Source organism: Theobroma cacao, chromosome 5 (assembly GCF_053813885.1).
Source record: "Theobroma cacao isolate CCN51 chromosome 5, ASM5381388v1, whole genome shotgun sequence".
NCBI lineage: Eukaryota > Viridiplantae > Streptophyta > Magnoliopsida > Malvales > Malvaceae > Theobroma > Theobroma cacao.
The window spans coordinates 24,797,711-24,811,034 of NC_142643.1; the positions used below are offsets into that span (position 1 = coordinate 24,797,711).

General features: G+C 32.1%; 1 non-coding gene across 1 annotated transcript; it reads right to left on the bottom strand.

The window, feature by feature from the left end:
• Positions 1 to 4,264: 4,264 nt before the first annotated feature.
• On the bottom strand, positions 4,265 to 4,369 carry LOC148762502 (small nucleolar RNA R71). Its single transcript, XR_016026794.1, has one exon. It is a non-coding gene; the product is annotated as a small nucleolar RNA R71 (small nucleolar RNA).
• Between the last annotated feature and the right edge of the window lie 8,955 nt (positions 4,370 to 13,324).

Here is a 13,324-nt window from a genome sequence, read left to right on the forward strand (position 1 = left end):
AGAAAAGACGAAACCCGATATCGTACCTAACGGTACACTTGAGTTGATTTAACCTCGAACTAGTTCAAATAGGAATTGTAGGATGAAATTTAATATTTTATAGTCCATGAATGACTAAAAATGATTGTTCGGAGTTCGAGGGTTTATTTGGGGTAAAATTAGAAATTTTGATATTTAAGGGCAAAATCGTCATTTTGCCACCTAAGATAATAATTTGATCATGGAGTGAAATTTTTGACCAAGATTAACTATTTGGAGTATAATTTAATGATAGGAAGTGAAAAAGTTTAATTCTGGTGATTTTTGGAGTGTAGGGGCAAAATCGTAATTTTGCCACCCACGGACAAAATTTGAGATTTTGAGAGAATTTAGATCAAATTTGACAAATTGGAGAATGGTATGAGTATAAGGGGTGAAAAATATGTCTATGGGCAATTTTTCAATTTTTGGGGCAAAAATGTAATTTTTGACTTTTACGGGGGCAAAAGTGTAAATTGCAAAAATTACTCCACCGAGACTTTGGATGAGTCTGAGAATTTTATCTAAGCTATGAATATATGAGACAAGTGTATGGTGAAAATTTGGAAACAAATGGATGAAATTTTAAAAATGGGCCAATGGGAAAGTGACACATGGCATTTTTTTAATGAAATAATATTATTTTAATGAAAAGTCAGCCATTTAAACCCAAATTTTGAGTGCTGGCCGGCCATAAGGAAGAAAAACAGAGGAAATAGAGAGGAAAGGAAGAAGAAAAGAAAAACCAAAGAGAAACAAGAAAATTCAAAGAGAAATTCGCGGTTTTCGACCGTTTACGCTTCTAACGGTAAGATTTTTCGATTTTAGCTTGATTCCTACCTTTCCTATGCCTTTATTTCCATTTAGCATGCTTGAGGAGAGAGATCAAAAAGTGATATCAAGGGCTGGACGAAATTCTAGGAGAGAGAAATTGAAATTTTTAGGTTTTGATTTTTAGTTAAATTGATGGTTTTAGTTAGTTAAATGTGTTTAGAAATTAAATTGGGCAATAAATCATTAAATTTTCACAATACCCACTCTTGGCTGGATGCTCAATGCTGTACAATGATGATGAATTGATTTTATTCTAAGGGAAATGAAGAGAAAAGGATGAAAAACGATTAAACGTGATAGAAAAACAAAGTAGAAAATTTACCGAGTTAATGTCCCATTTTTGGCCGAATTTTCCAAGGAAGGGAGTGAGCTGAATTTTGTTGTTTTTAGAAGGTTATTGGCTGATATTTAATGGTTAGAAATGTTGGAGAGAGAATGGGATGATTTAGAGCTAAAATGGAGCGCGTTAGCAATTTATCGGGCAAAGTGCCAAAAATAGGTTAATACCGCATTTAAGTCGTTTTAGGCTATTGCATTTCATACCATGCATTAGTATAGGATTTAAGTTAATTATATAGTGATTTAGCATCAATGTGATGAATTGTGTAAATTTTTGTAATGTGTCTAGGAGGAGAGCCTTCCAGAAAAGGCAAAGAAGTCGTACCCGACGAGTAGTGATCGGGGCGCTTAGAAAGCTTTTAGTTTGTACAAACGGTGAGTAAACTTATTATTATTGTAAATTATCTAGAGTTTATTTTAAATGCCCTTTATGTATTTTATGAAATGAGAACGAGATTAAAACGAGATTTTTGATGTTTTAGGAATAAATGTGACAAATAAAAATATATTGTATTGATTATGAAATTGAGTAATTGGAGGCTACAAATTGACTTGAAAAATATATATTTTCCTAGGAATGGCTTATGCGAAATGAGTATATGTGGCTATATTTTGTGAATGCATTGGGAAATTTATGTAAGTTGTTTTACTATGCAGGCTGGATAAATAAATAAAAGCCACGTTATACTGTCGAAATTTTATTAAAATTGGTGGGTTAGTCACTGCAGTGACGGGTTTCCGTGGACTGCCTATTAGAGGGGCACGGTAAACCCAGTTATATAGTTACTCCGATTGTAGAGGCGAGGAGGGTAACTCCTGGGGTAGTATTAGAGTTCACTTCACGTCGAACCCCCACGTGAATGTGTAACTCGGCCAACGCCAAGGAACGGCTGGTTTTAAAAATAAAAATGTGTTTCACGTGTGAATATTTTAACACCCTTGGCGGACTCGGTTAGATACCTCGGCCAAGGTATCCCCGAGGATTAGTTTTGGCTTGAGCCTTATTTTAATAAAAGACATAAGCCTTAACAATTGTTTTGGTAAATTACAAATATTTTGTGGTTTAAGAAATAAATTGAAAACCTTATGAAATGGGTTGAAATTTGTTGTTTAAACTTGCCTCCATTTTACTCGCCTTTAGATATTTATGATAATGTCTGTTTACTCATTGGGATTGCAAAATCTCACCCAACTCCTTTCCACCCATTTCAGGTTCAGTATAGACTGTAGATAGCTGATCTCATCGAGGACTACTATTGGATCTGCATTTTCCAAACCGTAGGTTCACAGTCCTCTTTACTTTTGTTTATTCGGGGGCCCCCTGGTTATTGTAAATTAAATTAAATATTTTGGCTTACTGTATTTCAGTATGTATAAATTTATTTAGCTTTTACGCTATAAAAATTATTCACGTATAACTTTATAAATATTGTTTTATAAGAAAATAGAATATTTCCCTTAATATTTCTTTTATTTTCTTATTTTATTCAAATAATCGTAATTTCGTTTTAAATGAAGATTTTAGACTTTTAAACTCATTTTGAATATGAATTATGTATTTTGTACTTGTATATTACGTTTTAGCCAGTTTTGAAATTTTTGAGAAAAAAATGACCAAAATACCCCTATGTGGCGAAAATTTTATTTTGATTGTTTTTGATCTAAAATAGTATATATTCTCTAAAGACTCGATATCTAACAATGATTGCTCACAAGAAAGGAAAGAAACTGATATGTAAGCCTTGCGGGGTTCCGGTTGGCATTCCGGATAATGAGTGTCAATCGGGACGTCGCGGCGATTGTCATGGGCCTGAGGGAGGTTCCGGGTCGTGACAAACATAACTTGGAAAAGGGAGTTTAGCGTAGGCTAAGATTGGAATAGCATATGATCATATTTATATGCTTGGATGAATAAATTGATTTATGTATAGGATAGAAATATACCTATATGCTGTATGTAGTCAAGATTAGAGCTTGAATTTAATGAGTCTGTTTTAATTTCAATTCACATTGGAATATAGTGTTTTGGTTAAAATAGATATTTTTATAAGAACCTAGGAAGAGCCTTATAAATAATTGAGGATTTTAGGCTAGCAATTCAACCAATTGAAATAAGTTAAGAGAGAGAGGTAAGATTTGGATGAAGTGTGAGGGATATTATAATCTTAGGCTTATTTAAACTTATTTGTCTCTATTTATTATTGTTGTGATTCTTAGTTTAATTTATTGTGATTTAGTTTTATTTAATTTTTAGTTTAATTAATTATTTGATTTTGACTATTTGAGAAGACTAAATTGTTATAATTTCAGTACTTAACAAAATTTTAAATGAATTCTTTGTGGGATCGACACTCTACTTGCCATTACATTATCTGTTCGATACGTATACTTACATCAGTAGAAATTTAGACAACAAGTTTTTGGCGTCATTGCTAGGAATTGGTTTCTAGAATTTTTTGTAATATTAATACGAAGTAAAGTTAGTTTTACTTCAAACTTTATTTTTCATGTTTTCAGGTATCTTTGTTTGTTGCATGCAAAGGAAAAGAAACTCGAATATTTTTCCTTTCGATCTAGAGATAGAAAGAACTTTTAGAAAACTTTGAAAGGAAAATTTTGCAAGTTACATCTCTAAATTAAATAATGGTTGAAGATATAGCAATGTTAATAATGGCAATAATGCCGTTAATTAGATTCCTAAAGATAACAAGTCCTTGCGAGATTATGTTGTTCCTCTCTTACAAGGCTTGCATCAAAGCATCAGAAGACCTTTCATTAAGACGAACAATTTTAAAATCAAGCTTGCTTACATTCAGATGATTTCGTCTTCAGTTCAATTTGGTGGATTACCTAGTGATGATCCTAACTCTCATCTAGTGAATTTCCTAGAAATTTATAACATTCTCATGTACAATGGGGTAGATGATGATGCTATCAAATTGAGACTTTTCCATTTTAATTAAGGGATAAGGTAAAGATTTGGCTAAGGTCACTTTCAGGGGGCTTTATCACCACGTGGGATGACTTGGCTTAAGAATTTTTGGCTAAATTCTTTCCACTAGCTAATATTGCAAAGATGAGGAATGATATAATTGCTTTTACACAATTTGATGGTGAATCCTTGTATGAAGCTTAAGAGATTTAAGGATTTACTTAGAAGATGTCTGCACCATGGGCTTCCAAAATGGTTGCAAGTTCAAACATTCTACAATGGGTTGATGAGTTCAATAAGAGCTGCAATTGATGTTGCAACTAGTGGGGCATTAATGAGCTGATGAGGCTTACAATTTGTTGGAAGAAATGGCATCTAATAATTACCAATGGCCATAAGAAAAATCTGGTCTTAGAAGAGCTATTGGTATATATGGCACTACTAGAAATCTTGGCAACTATGGTGGGAAAATTTTTTGTCACTATTTTCTATCATAGATAATGACTTATAGTGATAGAATTGTGACAGTTTTGTGAAAGAATTAATGATAATTTGTTTCTAGGACTTTGTGACAAATTTAGTGATGGATTTGTGACAGAATTGTGATGGTATTATAATTTTGTCACTAAATCCGTTACAATTCATCTGGGCAGGAAAATTTTTTGTTGATGCCAAAATTAGTGACAAAATCTTACAATAGAAATTGTTACAATATTAGAATTCCTTGTTTAGTGACAAAATTAGTGAAAAAGTTTAATTTGGGTAGCTCGAGTGAATAACACATGACCAATTTAAGTATAGTTACAAATTAATGTGATAGAATAATCTATCACAAGGATTAGTTCAATTTAATATTATATTTTTGCGACAAAAATAGTAATGGATTTGTGACATAATTTAAAGGGAAAAATAGGTGCCTTGCTAAATTAAAAATAAAATTGGTCATCATAAATCTGTCACTGAAAATCTCTCACAAAGGTTATTTTCAATTTTATTTATATAGTTAAACAAAAACTTACATACTTTCATCTATCACAAACACTGCCGTTTTGAGACCTCCCAAACCCTAGTATTTAAACCTTATTTCCTCTTTCTCTTGCATAATTTTTCTCAAGCTTTTCTCTCTCTACCCACAACACCTTTCTTTCTGGAAACCTAACCCAAAAACCCTAACCTCTATTGTTCTCTCCCCAACTATAACTGCTACCGTTAAACTACCACAACCTCTATTTCCCACTAGCAAACTTCCTTTTTTTCTCTCTTTTCTTTTATCATGAAATGTCACGTCCAAAGAAGAACCAAAAAACAAAGAACCAACTCTTTTCTCCGTCTTTCCATCTCATCAAACCCTAAATACTTAGCTAGCGTTGTCTTTCCTTTTGTAATTTCTTGTATTTTTTTGAAAAATTTAATTTGCTTCACAAATCCAAGATCAGAGCTTAAAAGGATTTGAGTTTTGACCCCTAAAACTACATTTTTTTTTAGGATGAGAAATTATTAAAACAGGGTAATTTAGAAATGGATGCTAATTCATGGAGTTCTCATCTTTCTTCAGCTTCTTGAAAACTCTATTATATAGAGTTGTTTTGACACATTTTGGGAGATTAAGTAGCTAGATGTTTGAGATTTTAGGTTCTGATTTTCGCGTTTTAGGTATTTTTCTAGTTTAAGTTTGATTACATGTTGAGTAGTTAATTTAAGTTATTTTAGTTTAATTTTATGTTATTTTGTTTTAAATTACTTAAAGAGTAGTTATTGTTGGTTTCTCTTATTGCTTTTGTAGGAAATTTGATGAAAATCCATTCAAGTATGATGATGGCTTTATTCGCATATGTTGCGGTAATTTAACCATATCTCTCTCTACAGAAGTCCAGATAAGGTGTTTCTTGAACCACCAGAATTCTAAGAGGAAGCGCTACAATGTTTATGTTTTTTACTTTGTCCAGTTCTGATCGGATCAAGGTAAAAATATTTGTTTAATTCAAAACATTATAGTAGTATGCATGGACTGAACATGTTGCAGTATTTGGAGCATATCTTTCACTCCAAAAGTCCAATTGATATGATTCTTAAGCCATTGGAAAGTTAACAGATAGGGATAAAATTTTATGCTAATCACTTCACCTAGTTCAGATCCTACCGAGGTGAAAATCATGTTGGAAGATACTGGACTATTGTAGTTTTTCAAAAGGTAGCATGTGGAGGAAGGACGCTGCCTTGAGTTACTCAAGACTACAGCGCTAAGGAAGCCAAGGCCGTAGCACTGAGGAGAGTAAGGTTGCAGCGTTGGTGAAAGAAAGGGTACCACACAAGTTTTGGAGGCTAGAGTGTCGTGGCACAACTGTAGCGAAAGGGGTAGCGTTGCAGCGTCAATAAATTAAGGCCACGGTGACTGATGATTTTCTAAAAATAAAAATTTGACGAAATTTTGGAAATTAGGTTATTTAGAGCCTATTTAAGGGATCTTTTTTAGAGGTTTTAGAGGGGAGGTAGCAAACAACTATTTTGGAGAAAAGGAGCCAAGAACAAAGCAAGAAAACAAAAGAATTTGAGAGAGAATTAAGATTGCAAAGCCTTAACAATTAGTTTCTTTCTTTATTTTTGTGTTTCTCTTTTTTTTTTTTGACTTGGATTTATGGCTAAATTTCTTTGGATATTGTTTTTATTAGATATTATGAGCTAAACTATTTTCTAAGATTGTTGTGGATTTCAACATGTAGTCTGAATATTAGTTTCTTTCTTATTTATTATGAACAGGTATAGTTTTGCTTATTCAAATATGTTCTTAATGCTTTCGATGTATGGCCAATAGTTAACTAATTTGTGAATCTAATTGAGACTCGACAAAGAGATTTTAGATTAGACTAAGGTTTTAATAGTGTATGTTCATGTCACTTAGGTGATCTAATTCGTGATTCGAGTAGACATACGCCAATTGCCATGCATAGCCAAATTAGAACACTAGCTTAATGAACCTTATTTAATTAATTCCTATAGACATATAGTGACTCCATCAAGTTAAGTGTCACGACCCGGAACTCCCCTCGAGCCCGTGACAACCGTCGTGGTGCCTCGATGGGCACTCATCTCTCGGAATGCCAATTGAAACCCCACAAGGCTTAATATCAGTTTCTCATTTCCTCCGGTGAGTAACCATTGCCAAATTTTATGTTCTAAAGGATTTTGAGCTATTTCCAACTTAAAACTGATAAAATAAAAATTTTTGTCTCATAGGGGTATTTTGGTCATTTTTCACTGAAATTTTCGAAACTAGTTAATAAACAAGTACCAATCGCATAATTCACAATTAAAAATAAGTTTAGGCATCTAAAACTTTTATTCAAAATGAAATTATAATTATTTGAATATAATAAGAAGATAAAACGAAATATTCAATAAAATATTTTATTCTCTTATAAACAGAAATTTTGGAGTTATGCGTAAATACTTTTTGTAACGTAAAAACAAAATAAATTCATTCATACTGTAGCACAATAAACTATTAAATTTACAATATCAAGTGGGCCTGTAATAACTAGAAGTAAAGAAGCTATGAACCTATAGTTTGAAAGATGCAATCCAATGGAAATCCCCGATGCAACGAACTATCTACAGACTACTCTGATCCTGAAATGGGTGGAAATGAGGGTGGTGAGATTATAAAATCCTAGTGAGTAAACAAACACCATTTAAATCAACTAAAGCCGAGTAAAAGGAGACAATTAAAATATCCCATCATTTTAAGTATTTCACAATTTGAAAATTCATCCCAACCCATGCAAACGGTTGTATTTCATTTAATTTCTCATTAGGGCTTACGACTTTCATAAGCAGTTAGCTCATGCCATCAAATATACTCGATGACACCTTGATCAGAGGCGTACACTCGAGCTTGCCAAGGCTGTTAAAATTTTGTATACTCATAAAACATATTTTTAATTTAAAAAACATAACCATTCCTTGGCGTTAGCGGAGTTCATCATCACGAGGTGGTTCGGCGTGACGTGAACTCTATCCATACCTCAGGAGATACCTTACGCACCTCTCCGATCGAGGTACATATATATATATATATATTCGGATTCCGTGCCCCTCTAATAGGCTGGTCCACAGAATCCGCCTACTGCGGCAAGCTAAACCCACCATACAATAAAATTTAATAACATGATATGGTAATTATTGTAATTCACAGCCTTTCAAGGCTAAATACATATTTCATACATTTCAACACAAATATCAATTCAACCATTCATGCAAATATTGTCGTAAGCCATTTGATTTCAAATCATTAATTTACAATGTAACAAGTGGTCTCCAATTACTTTATTTTTCAAAATCATTATTCGATTTCAAGACAATTTATAAAATCCTTTCATGTAAATACATATTGTTTGTAAAACACAAAGATTTATCATTTAAACTCCTTTTCATAAAATTTCACCAAAATCAATTAAAAACATACTTTAGATAATAAAAATGATGGTAAGGTTACTCACAAATGTCTAGAGTGGGGATTTTCAAAATACTCAGACTACTGGTCCTCGGATGCAATTCCCTTGCCTTTATCGGAGGACTCACCACCTTGACACAGTACAAAATCGAGAAATTCACCACATTGGTACTAAATTGAAATTAAACTAATTTACACTACTAATGCATGATATGGAATGCAAAAGGTCTAAATTTTGCCTAAACACCGTATTGACCTATTTCGGTCTTTTACCCGATAAATTGAAATACGCATCCAATTTAACTCCAATTGATCCTATTTCCTTTTCTAATGCTTCAAATCACCAATGCCCATCCAAATAACCCAAAAATCAGCAAAGCCACATTCATATTCCTTCTTGGAAAAATTCAGCCAAAATGGTGCATCATTGTCACAATTTTTCCTACTTGATTTTCTTTCCATAATTCATTAATTTCCATATCAAAAACCATGATTTCATAATCAAATAACCTAAAATAACATCACATTCTTCCTCGCCATTGACTGGAAAATTCAGCTAAGTCTAGGTAATGGGAAAAATGAATGTTTTTCTACATATTTTGTTTACTAACATGCTAAACTAACACTAAACACCAACATATATAAAAATCAAATCAATCAAACAATTTTCTCTCTCTAGACCCATATGACCAGCCATGAAAACATGCAATTTAATCATGGAAAATAAGGAGAAATGCTTGGGAATAAGAAAATTCAAGCTTAATAGAAAAAATCTTACCTTTTTCACTTAATTTCCTTGGAAATTCACACTTTTTCTTTGATTGTCTCTCTCTAGGGTTTGGTTTTTGTTTTTTTTTCTCTCTTCTTGCTGGTTTGGCTGACCATGAGGTGGAAGATGGGCTGGTTTTTGTGCCTTTTAAAAAGGAAAAATAATAAATTAATAAAGGCATGACACGTGGCATCATGTCATTGGCCCGTTTTTAATTTCTTAACTATTAAGCTTTCTCTCTCCACCACGTAAATTCCTTCAATTATCCATAATAATATTGGATAAAATCCATGTGCCGGACAAGTGTCGGGTGCGTAAAATTACAATTTTGCCCCTGAGGTGGCAAAATTACCATTTTAGCCCTATGCTCCGAAAATACCGAGATTACAATTTTTTTCACTTATCAACCTCAAATTATACTCCAATGAGTCAAATGTGATCAATCTTGATCAAAAACTTCTTCCAATATTCCAATTTTATCCTCAAGTGGTAAAATTACCATTTTACCCCTAGATAGTAAAAATTTCGATTTGACTCCAAATTGATCCTCGAACTCCAAATCACCATATTAAACCATTCTGGGACTTTAATATTCTTAATTTCATCTTAAATTCTCTATTTGATCTAGTTCGAGGCTTAAATCAACTTTGTTGTACCTTTAGGTACAATACTGACTTTTGTCGATTTTTTCAAGACTCTCCTAGCATGCAAACCTGCTATCCACCACAGGTATGTCATGACAAGTATTTTGTAGAGTCAGGCTTGACATCTTTTCCCCCACTTGGATCAACCAGATGATCCTTCTTCATGACTGATTTCAACATCCTGCTAAATATTATTATTTTAATATTATTTTATTAATAAAATATTATTCTATTCTAAAAATTTTATCTTGTCTCCTTGGTTGCCAAAGCTCCTTATTATACCTCAATTAACCTCTGAATCACCCTTTTATCTCTCAAATTCTCCTCTGATAAAATATTATTATTTTATTATTATTTACTCGCGTGCGAAATATTTTATCATAAATTATTTCTTTCATCTTTTATCACTTTTAAACATTTTAAGTGACCTCAATTTGCATCCGATCAACTTTATTAATCATTGTTTCAAAGTATGGGGCATTTCATTAGGTATGTGTGTAAGCATCTCGATAGAGACTTGTACATAGCTTTGGATTCTAGGTCAGTAAAACCATCCATGAATCAGGAATGCAAATAATAGGAGAAGCTAGTGTTAGATGAAGTGTTAAATGAACCCAAAATCCTAGGTTTTAGTCTATTATCTTATCCAAGTAATTTTAATTTCTATTAATTAATTTAATGCTTGTTTTAGTTTTGTTTTAATTAACTTTTTGAAAATTTTAGTGACTTAAATAAGATCACTTTTGTCATAAAATTTAGTACTTAGTAAATATTTAGGAACAAATCTCTATGAGAACAATACTCTACTTCTTCACTATATTACTTGTTTGTGATAACATGCACTTACGTCAAATTTTAACAACACTTCTAAGAGATATCAATAAGCTTTTCAATCATGATCTGGTAAGCTTTAAAATTCCATCTTTTTTTACCTTTTTTTAGGGTTGTTTATGTGGTGGAAAATGAAGGGAAAAGAAGTAACTTGACTTTATTGATTAAAAAAATTAGATTTTTGGGAAGAATTTTTTATATAAAATTTCATTTAATGTTTGGAAATGGGTTGAAAATGCAAATATCTTCATGGGGTTTCAAGAAATAGATGGAAAAGATGATATAAAAGAGGAATTTCCATGCCCTTTTTTTTTAGAGTATTTCAATATCGTCAACTTGTGTTGTCACATTGATGGTGAGCATTTTGTATAGGCTAAAAATAGGTATTGCTTTTTTTTTTCATCTATTTCTTTGTTGCCTTTTTTCCTTTTTATGTGTTATGAGCAAGATGGTTACTTTAGATTGTTCTCTTTGTTTGATTAGTAATAGTAATTGAGAATTGTTTGAAGAAGCATAGCTTAGTTAACCAAGTTGAGCATTAAATTCTGATCAGTCAATTAAAAGGAATTGAAAATATTTAAGCTTTTGCTTCCAAAGTTAGGGTTTAGCTGTTGTTTTAGTTAAATAAGTCTTGTCATAGATGAAATATTGGTCTTTGTTATGAGATTATAAGTTTCGATGAACTAGTTTTGGACTATGAGCTCTAATTCAAGCTTACTTGAAACATTAGCTCTAGTGTTGATTTTGCTTACATGTTTGGTATCCATACGAGTCTGCTTGACAAATTATAGGTTGATCTATTGTATGTAAGTGCGGAGAAAAGGAGTTCTATAGTTTTTGCTTATAGATTGTTTTGCCACATGTTGTGTGAGACACTTTTATTTTAATGAGGAAAAGTGTTTATTGAATTTAAACTCTGTTTGTGATGGTTGTTTTATTTGCAGGTATGTCCGGTCTATGCAATAGGGTGGGAGTTGATATCCTAGCACATATAACCCTACAACATTGAAATATATTATGACGAATTGTCTTTGGATTTCTTCTTTAATTTGTATAGAATAAGTTCTTACTTTTCATGTGCCATATACCTTGAAAATCATTATTATAATAATAATCTGCTAAATTCATAGAATTTGATTCTTGGTCATCTTTCTCCCTACAAAGTTTATCATCTTTGTTCCTTCTATTGATTCTTGTGATGGATGTAATTATTTATGACATATATAATTTATTTGGTCAAATTATTCTATTAATAACATAATATATTAGATTAGAGATAGATTTTTTAATTAGTGATAGAAATCTTTAACAATCAGTGACAAATTTTTTTATTAATGATGGAATCAAGTAATTCACAAACATAAGTTGTAACAAATTTAGTGACAATAGTGTCTAAATAGTGACAAAATTTTATGACGGAATCAATGACAATTATCTTCTGTGATGGAAATTTGTGATAGAAAACAATGATAATATTCTCACATTGTGACAAATACTAGTGACGAAACCATTGACAATATTTTCACATTGTGACAAAATAGATTTCATGATAGAATGTTGTGACTAAATGAGTTACAATATTTTATCACTGTGCCAAAATATTGTGACATATTTAGTGATCATTTTCTTAAATCTATGACAGAAAGAATGACGGGTAGTTGCCCGACTTGACAAAATATTGTGACAAAAATTACACTAATGTGTGATCGTAAATCCGTCACTATATAGTGATGGATTTGAAAAAACTTTGTGACAGAAGTATCATTAAGGCGACTTACAGTGTGGAAAAATATCTATCACAATTTTTGTCACTAATTTCTATTTGTGACAGAGTTTGGACTTTCTGTGATAGTTTCTTCCATCATGGAAACTAGTATTTTTGGTGGTGTGAGATTGACACACTTAATGCCTTAGCTGCACAAGTAGCTGCATTGGCAAAGAAATATGATGCCATGGGAGTTAATGTTGTCCAAAATCGTTCAAGTTCTCTGCTTTAACATTCTCAAGGTAGATATTTATAAGCCTTTTGATTTCTTTGTTGGTCCCATTGATATGTGCTAGAGGGGGGGTGAATAGCACAATTTGGCTCTTGATAAGATGTGGAACTAATTTCCAAAACTTAAGAAAGTAAAAATAGAGTATAAGGTGCACAACAATTTAGAGTAGTTTGGTCCAAGACCTACATCCACTACCTTGATTATGTAACCAAGGATTTTCCCAACGATTCACTAAGAATCCAGTGAAATTCACAAGCTTTCACTAAGCTTTTACAATGGCTTTTCGTAAGCTCAGCTAAAACCTTTACACTAGTTTTTCACGGGCTCAACTAAAACCCAAAGTAGTTTTCCAAGGCTCAACCACAACCTATAACATTCAAGCTTTCTCAAGCATGAACAACCCCTTAAAGTGACTCCCTCACTCTAAGTATAAAAAAAGAGAAGTTAAAGGAAGTACTTATGATCACAAGTTGATCTGATTGGTACAAGATTGAGTGCTAAATATAATGA